Raw genomic sequence first — 16,561 nt, forward strand, 5'->3', positions numbered from 1 at the left:
TCAACACAGTCTCTTCTGGGCTGTTTGTCAGATTCTTGTGTCTGGTTCACACTTTATAGTACAATGCAGTACCATGATGGGTATTTATGTGTTGTTCTTTATTTATGTATTAAGTTTTTATATTGTGTTGTTATATATGTTTTTGAAATAAGGTTTTTGCTCTTGTTGTGAACTGAATGTGTGATTGAGATCTTGTTAATTAAGTTGTCAATACTAGAAAAGAATTAGAGTATAAATGAAATTGAATTGTTGAAACTGTTAATGGAGTTACAGTATATACATCGGAAGATAGGACTATTGTGAAATAGTTCACTTTCACATGCTCAATAGCTAGGTACATTCTGTAGGTTAACATCACTTTACTGAATAGTTTGTTGTTTTTTTACTCTAACTTACCACTTATCATTGATTCACGACATGCATCTTCCTTATCTCCCATTTCCATGCTTCTCTACATTATTTTGTACCAACCATTCAGTGCATCTGCAGAACTTGGTTGCAATCTTTTGCTAATAGTTTAAATACATGAGAAATACGATTTTTTGCAACTTCATTATATAAATGGTGCATTTTCATGTACTTTAGTGTGAATATGTGTCCACAAATTGCCTTGGCAACAGTGCACATATGCAGTGTGTGTGTGTTCTGTAAATAGACGAGCCTGAGTGGCTGTCCACTGTGAGAGTCTATTTTAGCTGTGCACGGGAAAACAGGCCACTGGTCGTCTCAGCAGTCTAAACTGAACACCCTCATGCCAAATACATAATTGCCAAACTATATTAATTCACTGTTCATGCAGACACACCCACAGTTGTAAGCACACACACGCTTCTTCTGTATGACAGTACTGGTTTACAGAGGTATTTCTAGTTTCTCCTCGGTAAAACCGATAAATTCAGCTATAAATGTTTTCTTGCAGTTTTCTGATAAATTTGCAGAATGTTGTTCCTGGAGCAGTCTATGTGGCCTCCTGCTGGGAATCTAGCAGCCTGCCATGTCTTGTTCTGTACATGCATTCTACCAGAACTGGTGGGAAAAAAAAGTCATAGCATCTAATTATATAGAAGCTTTCTAGAATGTTCTGAAATTCATCAATTTTCTAAAAAACTTTCCATGGTCAAAAACATTAAAATAAAGTTTTACTTTCTGGATTATGTGTGCTTTATAACAGTGGAAGTGATTAAAGTTTTGCTGGCAATAAGCCTGGTTCTCCACTGACAGGCATCCAAAAGTAGCATTGTATTCTGACGACATAAATGTTTTAGCAAGCAACATATACAGCAACTAACCATATTTCAATATGTTATAGTGAGTGCACTTTTATCCATGAAATTAGCTTGAAATTTGAGCACCATGTCACTTTCTGCACTTCATCCTCCCCTTTCATCCTCTGTGTTATTAATTTGTTGTTTAAAATATTCAGCTTAATAACTCACTTTATGCTCTCAGTTCATTTGAGTGTGAACGACATCACCCATATCTCTTTTGGGTGAGCTGACGTGCGGCATGTGCTTAACTGCTCTTCAAAAGGAAAATGAATTTTTACATGACTCCCGGCTTCATAATATATTTGAGCAGCAGATAAATTTCCCTGCGTCTGCGTCTGTAATTACACTCTAAGCCATGTGTTTTTACAGCCTGCTTAACAGAGGGAAATTATCTCCTCAAAACCAACCACAATTAATGGAGCCACTTTGCTGGTATACTTGTGCAAAAACATTGTAATGACATTTAGCAGAAAATTGCCTCTTCTTGAAATATAAGAAAAAAGATTAGGCAAAGCTCACGCCTCACTGAGTCACTCTAAGTGGCTCATTCATTTTAAACAGAGATAAAGATTGCTATATGTGTGCTGTGGATCTACATCTTGTTGTAATTGCTATATATTCGTAGCTTCAGATGGCACGCCCGTGGCCTGCCCACAGTCCAGTCACTTACTGTCTGAAGAGTATTGCACACAAAAATGGCAAGAACTAACATTTGTCACTTTGAGTCTGATTGGCTGGCATTACTCAATCCATAGGCAAAGTAATTTTTACATAGTACCAGGTGGATTTGCCAAAGGTTTTCAGGTTAGTGGCATCAAATCTCTTAAAGATATTTAAGTATACTTGGTATACTTGGTATACTTAGCATACTTAGCATTACCTCATTTTATATATCTGTTAGCATAATTGTATATTACTGTACTTTTTCAAATGTAAAATTTATGATGCAGTTTTTTCTTTTCACATAGAAACAAAAACTATGACTTTAATTGTTGGTCATACGGTTTCTTTCAGTCTTAGCTACCACTTTTTGAACAAAATACACTGAAAATCTGCTAAATGAACACAATAGATGACTAAGTAATCAGATGTTGCTGATGGAATACAAAATGAGAAGAAAAATAAACTGTCAAACTAAAAGTCTGTAATTGAGTGCTAAGTGCAAAGTTAAAGAAACTTAAATAGTCACATTCATAAATCACTTGGGTCCATAAATCAATCTATTTGTGATTTTGTTTTAGTTATTGAAGTAAATCTGCATTTTTATTTTATTTTTTTATTATAGATATTCAAAATTGATCCTGCCCATCCCAACTGAAGGTAACTTCACAATAGTCTAAGTAAAACTTTTCACAAATGCATTTTGTGAGAAAGAATGATTTAGTTGTACACTACAGGCAACATATAAAAAAAGATTTTGTTGTTCTATAGCACAAGCTTCATGATTTGAACCCAGTGAGCCACCGTAGATTTGTGCAGTTTCTCCGGCAAAACAGACTTTTGGCAGGCCCCTGCTATGCTATTAGTGAGCACTAACAATTTTATTATTAGAAAAGAAATGGTGTGTCTCATAACTCAAGTATTATGGCATTAGCACCATTTGAGTTTGACAGCTGGAAGGATAAACTTTCATTTTTTCGCAGTTTATGGACAGTGAACTGCAGTCAAAAAGGCTTTTGAGTACTTGCAGCTCTTGGTGTTGGTTTAAAGCTGCAGCCTTAAACCCATCTTCTGTCTTCACTGCAGAAGTTGATTGCTACAGCAAAGATTTGTTCCAACATTTTTGTGAATTTTATTTTAAAAAACATATTTTCTAACAGGAAATGTTTTGACACACACTGTTAGAGGCTAGACAGCTCTACACTTGTGTGGCATGTTGATTTCATGGGTGCCGTTAAAGAGGAAACCACCAAAGCTCTTCTGAATGTTCACATTGCCTTTTGATTCCATCGTCTTTTTCATTTGAAGCGCATTGCATCTTTGTGTCCAAACCCACATTCTGGATTATAATCGCCTGTTAAGACAAACTCCAGCAGTAAAACCACAACAAATGATCATTTACTTCTCTCATAAATGTCATATGCAAACTCTAAACTTTGAAAGTATTGTGAGCTTTCCATAAAATACATTTGCAAAAACAGAATGGCAAAATCCATGGCCTGTCCCTGCTATTAAAAACTTTGTGGTGTCAATTTTACTTCATAAAATCAAGTGTTATGGCTTTTAGGCTATCTATATGCTAGTGTAATGTTAAAAGTTGACAAAATTAACATTTAACAGACATGCATATTAAAAATGTACAGACTTTATATTTTTAGGCCAAAAATATTGGTGGCTCGTCTTTCAAAATTCTTATTTTTGCCTCAAATAATTTTCTCTAGAATGAGTAAATCTCTACCAAATTATGCCATATTCTGTTCTGTCTAGCAATATCAAATAGGAAATTGTGGCTCATAGCTGTGATTAAAAGGAAAAAAAAGGAGGGGGGAAGGCGGTTTAAAAGAAGGAAGATATGTCAAATTCCAACTTTCTGTTTTAAGAGGAAATACATCAACTCATGAAAGAAAATTGCATTCATTAAGCGACTTCATGGAGTCTTTAGTGATTTTCTTTAGTGAGTTATTTAAGATGGTGTAGTTTTGACATTTAATACTATTCTGGAATGAATCATTGTTTTACCGTTATGAATGCTGTTGACCCAGAATAGATATAACAAAGTATAAGAAGTGTATTTTCATAGGTCAGGGCATGAATAAGCAAGTGATGTTTTTACCATTTCAAGGAGACATTTACATACGTATGTGTGGAACGTGTAGCACTCATCACTGAGTTGGACCTGGGCCTCAAGCGATCAGAGTGGGTGGAAGAGGAAATCCAAGAGTACTCAATAACCTACGATGCATTGGGTGAAAACCCCCACCGGTGTGCGTCACTCTTCAAGACATTTTCCAGACTGCTCCGGATGATGAGCTGAGTCCAAGACTGAACATTTTTACTTGCCCTTAGAGATCTATGAACTAAGAATTAACAATACTTCTACAGCATTTATTAATCTTAATGTATACTTTCAACATTTAGTAATACATGATTTAAATAGAGTTAATGCACTGTGAACTAACATGAACAAACAATGAACAGCCGTATTTTTACTAACTAACAAATACAAATATTTATAAAAACTGTAACAAAATGTATTGCTCATTGTTAGTTCATGTTAGTTAATACATTAACCAATGTTAACAAATGAACCATGTTGCAAAGTGTTACCATGTTAATGTACTGCTATGTGGATTTTCACCCTTGTTCAACCTATTCTCTATTGTATTTCTTTAAATGGTAAAACGGGAAGATTTGATATCCAATTTATACAATACACGAAACACCACAAATAATCGGAGGGAATTCAGGTTGATTGGGACACTTTTCCCCCTGTAATCTCAATGGCAAAACGTGTCTAAATCAACATGACTTTACCTTAAATAACTTTAAAAGGGTTCATATATATTTAAAATATAAATCAATATGGTAAGTATGTGGGTCTCCTATGTGGGATTTCACATGAAAACGCTTGAAGAGAAAATAAGAAAATAATTGTAGTTTGATATAATGTGATTAATGATAAAACACAATTGCAGAGTGTTACACAGGACTAACAGATAACCTGCTAGCATCAACCTCCACCATACGTCCGATCTAGAAGTTCTTTTGTTGTTTCCAAGAGTCTAATAAGAACCCCCCAGCCCAGAGAAACGCCTCCAGATATGAACCAGTGTACTGCAGACTGTGCAGAAATTCCCACTCCCCTGTGGGGATCATCTTTTCACAGAGAAAATTAATATTCCATTCCCCCCAACCCCCTCAACTCCAATCGCGCTCAAAGCAGGAAGACTATATGATGTCTCTCCATATCTGCATAAGTTCATTTGTGGATTTGTGAATAATAATTGTAAATTCTTGGTCTAATCACCCATCATGCAGGGTCTGTTTAGGTCTTTCACACACAGATGTACAGATTATTCATAGATAAAATGAAGAAGAAAAAAAAAAGATAGTTATACTAAATATACTAAAATGTTCCTGTAACTCACCATATAGAGCATAATTCTAGAAAAATCATGTGTTCTAACTATATATGCATTTTAAAAGCCCAATACATACTCTAAAATATATGAATGTAAACTTTTCTTGCTAAGCAAGCTTGCATTCTCAGCATTGCCACAAGGGGTGCTATATCAAACATTGGCATAAAGTTCTATGGTCTGTTTTCCCTTTCAGACCAACTGCTGTCCTTGGAAAGTAACAATTGACAGAGAATTTTAATGAACGGGTTGAAGTTAGCATGCTACCTAAAGCTTATTTATGTTTAATGACAGAAATATGAATGTAACTCTATTTCTTTAAGCATGTTTTGTTACCAGAAAACATTTTCCAAATCCATAATATTCTGTTAACAATATCAGGAATTGTCCCTGCATACTGGCAGGGGACTTGCAAAGGAAATCTCTAGTATTTGTCTATTCATAAAATTGCCACACTCTTTCTGAGAAGGGGTCATGGGTCTTTGAGTATGGTTAGAGAGATTCAATCCTGAAAACCACAAAATCAAGATGATAACTGCTGATTACCACAGAGGCACACTCATAGTAAACAATTAACCTGACCAGCTTTGAGACATCATAGTCAACCCGCAAGATCTACCTTTGTGTTTGTCTAAAAAACATGTCAGAGCAGCCTGGGGACTCATGACAAAATGAAAAAAATAAAATAATAATAATAATAATAACAACAAAATTGGGTAGTTAATCTTGAAAAAATTAAAAGGTTCTACAACAGAGAATGCCATTACAAAAAATGTGGCTCCTTAAACCATCTTTGTGCTGGTTCTTCAAAGAATCTGTTAACAGATAGTTTCCTGTAACATAATATCATGTTCTTGATAATAGAGTAGCATGATAACACTGTGGCCTCACAGCAAGATGGTCCCCAGTTCAAGGTAATATTTGTAATTAGATTACATTACTTTTTAAATTACAGTTTTTATTGGTTACATGATTTTTACATAATATATGAATATAGTGTTTAAAAATAGCAGTATATTACTGTATTAATAATTTATTTTATTCTCCATTTGTTATCTTTTAAATGTCCATTTCTAAATAAATAAATAAATAAAAGCCTATTGCTTATATGTTCGTAATGTCTTCAAAGGTTTGTGGAACTGTCCACACAGACATGCCACTAGTTAGGTGGCTATAATTACACTTAAAATGAAGAAGCCTCAAAGTATAAACAAATAAGTTGAATCTTTTTTTATTTTTATGATTTATGTATTTTAATGTAACATTTTTAAGATTTTATTAACCCCAGTTTGGAAAACCCTGATGTAATGTAATGTTTAATGTACTTCATGTTGTTGATTATAAAGAATGGAATTGATGTTCTTTCTATTTGTATTTTTATATCAGTATAAACAAGTTAGGAAAAAAGTCATCTAAAAGAAATCAGATTACATAAAAAATGTGTAATGTACTAGATTAAGTTACTAACTAAAATTGTCATGTAATTTGTATTCAGTAATTGACTACATTTTGTGAGTAATCTACCGAACACTGTGTGTGTGTGTGTGTGTGTGTGTGTGTGTGCGTGCGTGCGTGCGTGCGTGCGTGCGTGCGTGCGTGCGTGCGTGTGTGTGTGTGTGTGTGTGTGCGTGCGTGTCTGTGTGTATGACCACCCAAATTTCAAGTTAAATATTTAATACAGCATTGTCCATAAACATGTTACAATCTAAAATCCAAATGCATAAAGTGAAATAACTACATGGCAATTGTTCAGTAGCATAGTCTACCAGTGTACAGCACCTAATAGTATATAGGCTAACCTAATGTTCAGAATACAGTATAAAAAGTGAATCTCAATTTGTAAGAAAGCAATGCATGTGTACTTGAACAAATGCGTGAGCATTTCTTCAGTAGTAAATGGGCCTTGTTTTGTGGGGCTGCTGTAAGTTTTATAGCAGGATGCATTTTTTAAGAGCACGCTCAGCTTTAATAATGCCCTTAGAATACACAAACACTTCAGTCCCAGAAAACACGGGGGTCAGTGAAGAGCCCACAGCTTCTATACAGTAGTCTAAACATTCTCTTGCTTTGAATTTGATGTGTGTCAATTGACCGTTCGCAAAGACCCGCCCCCTTTAGTTATGTCCGACAAGCCACGTCGCTCTCACGCCCCACCATGTTCTCACGCAGTGAAACATACATAGCGGAGCAGAGAGGACACTGACAACACGCTGACAGACAGGACAGACCAGGTTACTTTTGATATGAAACAAAGTCTCAACTTTCAAATTTGGTAATTTTTTAATGAAATTTAAACAATAAATAGCCGACCGTTTTGTGTCTCTTAAATGTGTCTGACAGATCGCTGTAGAGCCTCAGTTAAAGCTGCACGTGAACCGATCATCTCTTCCTTCTAGTTAATTTATAGCATCAAATAAACATAAATGAACATAAGAAGGAATGTTGTTTTAACCGCGGAAAGACATCAGTACACACCGGTTTTCAAGTTTAAATCCTCCAACGTTAATCTACTAACTCTCCTGACTGCTTTGTCGGACAAAAATGGCGGATTCGGCGAATAGGGGATTATGATTGGTCAGATCGCCTGTCAATTAAACTCGCTGCAAAGGGTCAATTGAAATGTGTCCCTCTGATGTTGAAAGCAAATCAAGTATGAGGGGGAAGAAGGGATTTTTCAGACATTTAATAACAAGAGCAGTTAGCATACACCTCAAAGATCTCACTATTCCTTTGTGTCTTTTTTCGTTTCTTTCAGTTTTGCTTGCGAGGTCAGGCTGAACCTTTACCTTCTCTCGTTGTCACTCTCTTTCAAACCACTTCTAATGGGCCTGTTTACATCAAGGATAATTTATTTAATTTTTTTTTTACTCAAATTTACTTAGATTTGTGTCACAGACCATGTGTGACCACAGGTCATGTGTTCATACCGTATTCACTTTTTTTATCAGACCTACAAATATTAGCTTTGTCCGTGGTGGGAATAATTTGATTCACTTCACACTGCCTTTTTTCTCACACTTGGTGTGAAGTTTCATATTCTGCGTTTTGCCTTTTCGCTTTGCTCGCATTTGAATAGCTTGCCATTTTCATTTACATTTTTTTTACGCTTTTGGAGTGAATGGTTTTGTATTTTTGCTTAACCGTGCACTTTATTGTAGTGTGATTGTCAGGTTGACTGCTGATTCCTGTAATTGAACAGTGAATTATACAACTCCCCACTGAAACCTCAACCGTTCTTCACAAAATGAAAGACATTCTAATTCTTAAACCAGCAATGAAGCTTCTGCCATAGCAAGTGCTCCCCCTGCAAAACCAGCCACATCTCTTAGATTTCTAACTAAACGTATTTCTCCCCTTCCTGATGCACTTAATATTTCAAACAGCCTCTTAACTGACATTTGGCTTAATTAAATGGGTCTGGGCTTAAGAAAAATGCTCTGAACATTATAGAAATATAGTTATTACTTAAATGGAGTTTGTTGGACTAAGACTCCAGTATTATTATAATTAAACAAAATCTGCAGCATATGGTGGGGTAGAGGGCACACTTGTAAATAATCAGCGTGAAAGCTTTTAAGTGCGCACAAATTCACTTAAGTTTTCTGTAAGATTGTAATCTTGAACCCTATCCATGTGGTGTTGTGCATGTGGGTGTGCGCTGTATGTGTGTGTGTGTAAATGAAATATTGTAAAGACTCCCTGGAGTTTGTGAGCTGTTCATCTGCTTTTGGAATATTTGAAATACAACAAAAGAGGTGGATGGGTATTTTATATCTTTCTGCAGACAATGTGACCTTTCTCACCCCAGTTTCCTACTGTAATTCTCTTCCCTGTTAACACACCCACCAGCCCTCCAGTTTTCTTCTCCTAATCCATCAATGCCGCTGTTTTCTGACACATACACTATTGCTGGCAGTCCATTACACTTGTACTAGCGCTCGGTCTTACACCCCTAAACCTTTATACACTCTTATTACGGTAATCTGCAGCATCCTGACACATTCCCACACTCACACATCTCCAGGGAAGGGTCCTGCGCCTGGGTCTCCTGCATGCAGCGCTGCAGCCCGCTGCGGACAGAAATAGCCTCCATGCGGGCTCATATCTAGAGATTCATTCCCTCTGGCAGGAAGTTGTGATATAGTTACAGTTATTTTTGTTGTCTGTCTGGGCAGAGTTTTTGCGGCGCACCCTGGCAAGAGGGTCAATATTTGTCATAAAAAGCCTCGGCTGAGTTGTCCAGCTTTGCCCTCGGGGGACAGCTGGAAGTGTGTGTGAGACTCTTCTAGTGCGTCTTAAATTAGATACAATTCAAACATTTCACAAGTTATGCATTTGTGTCTGATGCGTGCATGGTTGAGGACATGTTAATTTCAAGATGACATGTATACAAATAAGCATGGCATATTTCTGTCTTCTTTCTTGTTTAAATCTTCCAGAATTTTGTCTCTGTCAAACTCGCTTGTCACTATTGTTTACTCACCTTGAACACCTTATACAGTGTCATAACTAGGCGTGACACAATAATATTCCACCATTAAGCAAATTTTCTGTCCGCACTGAAAGCAGAAATGCTGCAGTATGCAACAAAATCACAGCCTGAACAATCAAAACAGAACATTGTGTGGATTAGTTCCCTCTATTTGCGCACTCTTGTGCATTCGCAATGCACTGCACAGCTGTGAATGAATGTAAAACTAAGAACACATACCTTTGATTTTTTTTTTTTTTTTTTTTTACTTCTGTGAAGTTTCTATAGATGCCATCCTTTGATTTTTTTTATCTCTTCTTTTTATTATTTTTTTTATTTTTTTTGTTACTGTTTGAGGAAATTAAGAAACATTCACTGTAAAAAATGTCTAACCCTCCCAAATCACAAATTTCAAGTGACCGATAACATCTACATTTTTCAATTGGCCCAAGTGAAATTCTTGTTGCAATAGTCTGTTAACATTGGCTCAATGAGAAATAATACGTCAGACTAATTGAAAAATTTAGATGTTATCGGTCACTTTAAATTTTTGACTTGGGGATGTAATATTTTTTTACAGTGTTGGATATTACATGACAATAAAGCATGCCTCATTCATTTTTTAAACATTTAATATGCATGACGAGTTGGATTTCCGTCCAGTGAGTTCTGTGTAAATTACATGAAGCCTAATAATCAGAAGACAAAATGTAGTGTTACTTGTCGTTATTGTGCCTGATTAGGACTCTGTGTAAAAATACAGTCACTTTCACATAACTTTCCTCAGGGATCCAACACCCCATGAACACAAACACGATGCACCACTTTGACCTCCACAAAAAAAAAAAAAAAAAAAAAAAAAAAAAAAAAAAAAAAGCACTGCGGAAAGCATCACAGAGGGACAATTTTACAAGGTTGCCAAGTAGCAAGAATACGGGAAGTGTACACAGTAAACACTGAAACATGAACATAAAAAGGTCTGGATGACTGCTTTGATATAATGCAGAAAGAACAAGAGGACTTGTTAAACCTTTTTTGGGTTGGTGTCTCTGGATGCTCCTGGTCAAGGGTATCCCATCCTGCTCCTGGGGGGCCACTTTCCAACAAAGTTAAGCACAAGCCCTAATTAAACAGACATGAGCCATCTAATCAAGGTCTTCAGGGTCAGTAGAAACTTCCAGGCAGGTGTGTTGGAGGTAAACTCTGCAGGAAAGTGGCCCTCTAGGAGCAGGATTGGACACCCTTGCTCTTGGTTAGTTTAAATTCCTTTTAGAATTTGGACACTCTGACAACTATTATAGTATCAATTCAGACAATAACCAGCTTGACCTTCTCATGAGCTTAAAAGATCAGCTGCAAACTTGGAAAAAGTTTAAATGAAATAAATTCAGATTTCAAAGATTGCACATTTGTGCTAATGTCTTCTGTACTTTTGTGAGCCCTGACTGCTGTGAATTATTATTATTATTATGTTCAAGACAGCCTATTATTATGTTATCAACACAGTCAGAAAAGAATATGCAAAACTTGTACATCTAGGGGTACAACAGCTTGTGACTGGGGAAGTGCCCTTAACTCTTTTCCCGGCATTGACATTTTCTGTCATTTATGAGACCAGGCTTCCCCGCCATTGATGGAATTTTTCGACTTTCCGCGTTTTCATTGTTATACGGTAGACGCCGCTATATTACGCATCTTCTGAAAGAGTAGAGAATCTCTGGCTTAAAACACAGGCAAAAAAAGCTGAAAAAAAAAGAAAAGGAAAAAAAGCAGAAACAAGTGATAAAATCATTTTGTCTTTGAAAAGAGATTTTCTCAGCTTTTTGTCCAAATATTTTGTTGTTTTTTATGAAACATATAAGACGTCTACGTTTTTTATAAGACTGCATGAAAGTAAACATTGATAAACTAGCTTCAGCTTGTGGGAAGTTCATCTAAATAGGTTGTTGTCTTGTCTAGCTTTTTGAATTGTGAGCGTGTAAAGAGATATGCATCAAGGGATGCTCAGAGTATAAAACATGATGCAAACAAGGGCCTTCTCAACATCATTATATTCATGCCACCTATTGTCTTTTACCCTACAGAGGCATTTCAAGTCTTTTAAAGAGCTTTCCCCCCTGAAGACATCTAAAGAGACGCCTTGACAGGTTTTTTTCTTTATGCTTCACTCAAAATGTTAAATGAATTAGTCACATGTTGCTTCAGTTTTTGAGTTGTTTCTGTAAACTGAAACATTAGTCTGTTTGATCTGTTCATTTTTATACAGCGAAGACAGCCATCATACCATTGCTCATAGTTAGGGGAAGGGATTTGAACAAACTCTTAACCCCAAGTATTAAACTTCTCTGCTTAATCCATTTCCACGCTATTTTTTGCTTTTCACCAAATGGACAGTGACACAGATTTTGGAAATGGTATCCGGAGAGCATCTCTTCTCTTTTGATGTGCCGTATTCAAATCTTCTTCTCTTAGCCCCCGTCTTGACCTCTACTGTCAGCCCGCCAGATTAAACATCTCCTACTATTAAACATTTATACAGCATTAGAAAGAAGAAAAGAAAATTGACTGATCAAATTGTGAAAATTTATAAAATAATAATAAATAAATAAAAATCCCCCAAAACACAAAAGAAGTTTTGTAGAATTTCTGATGCATTGTTTTCAGTATTCTAAAGTGAGGGTTGTGTGAGAACATTTATTTATTTATTTACTTAAAATGTACAATTGTACACATAAAAGGTAGCCTAAATAAATAAAAGGTACAAATTATTGGTGATTTATAAATTGTCCATCATATACTGTTTAACCAATAAAATTCACATTATAAGACAAATTGTCTCCTCCTCAGTAGTATCCCCACAATATCTATGCAATAACTTTTTTTTTTATATATTAATGCTTGTGTATGGAATATTTCAGCTTGCTTTGAGATAGAGGTGCAGTGATGCCTTGAGTCAACTCCTTCCAACCATGAATATGTTAAGATGGTGAATGATTAGCGGCCGCTTGTTAACAGTCACACTTATGTTAATGTGATTTCCCGGAACTCACAGTGTTAGTGTGTGTGTGTGTGAGGAAGAAATAGAACGAGAGGTGTGTGTGTGTGTGTGAGCGTTTAGTTCGGTAGCGCAGTTTCTACTGACAGATGTGTTAGAGGATGTGGTTGAGGCTTTAGATGGAGCACTCTTCTGTCTCTGTCTCTGTCTCTCTCTCTCTCTCTCTCTCTCTCTCTCTCTGTCTCTCTCTCTCTGTCTCTCTCTCTTTCCTTTGTTGTTCTCACCCTCAAACACGGAAAGTCGCAGAGCAGCTGAGGCGCTCAGAGATATCGCTCAGAGCACACATGTAACATAATGGTGAAATAAAGGTAAATTATCCAAACATGACACTTGTGTGATGATTCATCTGCTGTGATTGCTTCATTTAATTATCTCTTTTTTTTCTTTTCTTTTTTCAGTTCTTTCATGTTGTCTGTAAACACACTAAACACACACACACACACACACACACACACACACACACACACACGCATGGTGCACACATACCATCGATAACAGCCTACTTGGCCAACCACATCCTAAGACATTCGTAGAATATTTAGTCTGTGGTCGGCATGGCTTCTGTCTGAATTGATCTGAGTTTTTTCTGTTATTTAGTGCCGTTTACTAAATCAATTATGACTGCTACTATTGCTAAAAGTTAAAACCCTAATTGTTAACTTTTAGCATATAACGTAGCACAAACTGGGCATGAATGAAACCCCAAATCATATGTTTTTTCTAAACAGTTACGGGTAGTTAAGACTAACAATATTTGCCTACAAGATGATAAATTGGTTTAAAAATACCGTAGACTTACACTGGAAGGAGGAAACTTAACCATATGTAGGGACCAGAACATAAGAAATGCCCAAGCAACCACACAATACATGCTAAAAACCACTCACCTCCGGCACTTCCACTCTCTGCCCACTCTCTATAGTATTACGCTTTTTACATCATATACTAATTTATACATTAATTAAAAACTTTAAACATGTTATATGATGCACCTGTAGTGTACCGTTCCACGTTTTTGACCTATAAGCATGAACCTCACCTTGCCAAAAACGCAAAAAAAAAAAAAAAAAAATCTGTTTAACTATTTTTTAACCAGAACTATGGCTGTGCATGTGTCACACTTCAGGATTATAAAATAAATATTGTGGATAGTCTGCAACCAACAGTTTCTCTGTGCTCCGGCCCTCATCACTGGAATGGTTCTGTCATGGCTAAAGATATTTTTCTTGTGTCTTTCAATAGACAGTGAGAGTGCTAGTTTGCAGAAAGCTCAGGATGGGGGGAAGTGGAGAACGCTAATGCTCTTGAGGGAATAGACAAAGAAAGAGAGAGAGAGAGAGAGAGAGAGAGAGAGAGAGAGAGAGAGAGAGAGAGAGAGAGAGAGAGAGAGAGAGAGAGAGAGAGAGAAAGAATTTATGAAAGTTGTATCATATCCTCTGGAGGTTCCTTTCTGTGTGTTTAACCTGTGTGTAGTGACATTAAATATGCTGTTTGATGCTGTGAAACTCCCATACAGCAAAATTATCTTTTTTTTTTTTTCTTTGTACATTATGGTGTTCTTTGAAATTCATAATATGTAGTTTACTCCAGCTATATTTTTTATAGTATAAAATAAAACAGTATGTCACCAAAGGCAGTGAATTACAGTACAATGGGTTACCGCTGTGAACTTTATATAACACCAACACCCAAATTTGAATGTATTAATATTTAATAACATTGTTATTAATAGCTAATAATTAATAAACATATTAAGTTAAAGGACAAGTTCGGTATTTTACACTTAAAGCCCTGTTTACAGATCGTATCTGATGAAATAGAACGGTTAAGATTAAAATTTGGACACATGCTGCTGTCCCGAGAATTTTAGGTTTATTTCGCTTCCCCCCCCACCCCCACAATGGTTGTCTATATGCACTGGAAGATTCCGACCTAAAAACACATTAAACTTTCGTTTACAAAGACGTGAAACTCACCGAGTGGTCAGGGGTGCTCACTGATATGTTCCCTCAAAAATCGCTGAAAAAGATGCATTCCAACAGGTTTTATCGTAGTTTTTGTCCAACTCCATTGACTTACTAGGACGTGCTGTGAGACCGCAGCACCTTTACGGTATTACTCCGCCGCTTCTTCTTCTGCTTCTTCTGTGTATTCAATGAAATGCCCGTGGTTTGCTTGCAATTGGCAAAGGTGCATTATCGCCACCAACTGGGCTGGAGTGTCTATTATCCAAGCTCTCAACGGAAGAATCACGGGTGTGACGCGTTTGGCAAAATAGGTCCACAAAAGCGAAATAAACCTAAAATTCTCGGGACAGCAGCATGTGTCCAAATTTTAATCTTAACCGTTCTATTTCATCAGATACGATCTGTAAACAGGGCTTTAAGTGTAAAATACCGAACTTGTCCTTTAAGTTATTTAGTTAATTACTAAGTTAATTATCCTAACTGTGTTTTTTTTTATTTTTTTTATTAATAGTTGCCAGGCAACTTAGGTAGGTGCATTATGTTTCTTCATCTTCAAGCATTTTTAATCTCTTTTCTAACTTGCGTACAACCACATTGCAATAAAGTATTGTCAGATTCATGTCGATCTGTTTCAGATAAAACTGAACACGCTTTTAGTGCCACATAATAGTGTTTCATTTATTTTTGAAAGTGTCGCATAACATGCAAGAAGCAACGTTATATTATCACCTGAAATGGGCTCGGCAACAGGAAGGGCCTCATCCTGCTTTCACGTCGCCCTCGCAGACACAGTTTGATAAATACAATGTAAAGGAAAAAAGATCTGTAAGTATCGAAGAAAAACATAAGAGCTTTTTTAAAGTGAAAAATACTGCCTGTGGTGTGAATAGTATACAAGACTACAACAGAATATCAAAATGAATATGAATATGATAACTCTTTATTCTTTTGGCCAGTTTTCGCTCTACCGTCCATTCTGCTGCCCAGCACAAATCATTGTGATTTATAAGCATATTTGCTATTTAGACGCATGGTGCAGAACACACACACACACACACACACAAAACACAGTCACACACGCAACAGTCCACCTGCCCTCAGAGTCCCACAATCAGCCTTTATTCTTTTGTTCCTAATAAAAGACTGCTGATCTATCAAAACCCCATTAATCACAGGAAACAGCAAAAATAAGTCATAAGTATATCATGCTTTCGTATGGGTGGTTTCAAAAGTTTCATATATTCCATATATTTCAACATATATTAAACTCTGCGTTATATTATCAGTTTTTAATTGAATTAGGATTTTATTTTTTATTTTTTTCTGTGGTAGTATACTTCAGAGGCCTGTTGCATGATGCTAGTTGAACAAACTCTGAGTTTCAGAGTAGATTTGAGATGGTAAAACCGTACAAATCCAACCTACTTTAGGTCAGGTTCAGCAACTCAGGGTTTGAGCCAGAGTTTGTGATTAACTCTAGAAAGTGTGACATGTTGTGAACAGCCAGTTTAATTCACCTCTCGCGAGAATTTAAATGCATTTACAAGGCAGGAATAAACGCTGCTACAGTGTAAGTTTGAGAATACAGCTGAAATAAATCACTGACTATATCAATGCATGTGTATCATAGATAATGTATGTAGGTTCACAAAGAGCTCAAAAGAGAACACAGTTTAATGTTTAAAAGCTTATATATATATGCAAATTTTTATATTATTTTT

At 36.2% G+C, this 16,561-nt stretch overlaps 1 protein-coding gene and 1 long non-coding RNA gene across 2 annotated transcripts in view; both read left to right on the plus strand.

The window, feature by feature from the left end:
• LOC309507360 overlaps window positions 1-4,360 on the plus strand; it is a 5,632-nt gene extending 1,272 nt beyond the window's left edge. The window contains exons 1-3 of the long non-coding RNA XR_014209125.1: window positions 1-2,072; window positions 2,554-2,588; window positions 4,051-4,360. The exon at window positions 1-2,072 is cut by the window's left edge and continues 1,272 nt beyond it. This is a non-coding gene — a long non-coding RNA (uncharacterized lncRNA). The remainder of the gene's footprint in view (window positions 2,073-2,553; window positions 2,589-4,050) is intronic.
• Window positions 1-16,561, plus strand: part of mafa (MAF bZIP transcription factor a) — a 170,681-nt gene that overhangs the window by 34,697 nt on the left and 119,423 nt on the right. The window lies entirely within an intron of this gene.

The sequence above is a fragment of the Leuciscus leuciscus genome (genome assembly GCF_965113295.1).
Source record: "Leuciscus leuciscus genome assembly, chromosome: 10".
Classification (NCBI taxonomy): domain Eukaryota; kingdom Metazoa; phylum Chordata; class Actinopteri; order Cypriniformes; family Leuciscidae; genus Leuciscus; species Leuciscus leuciscus.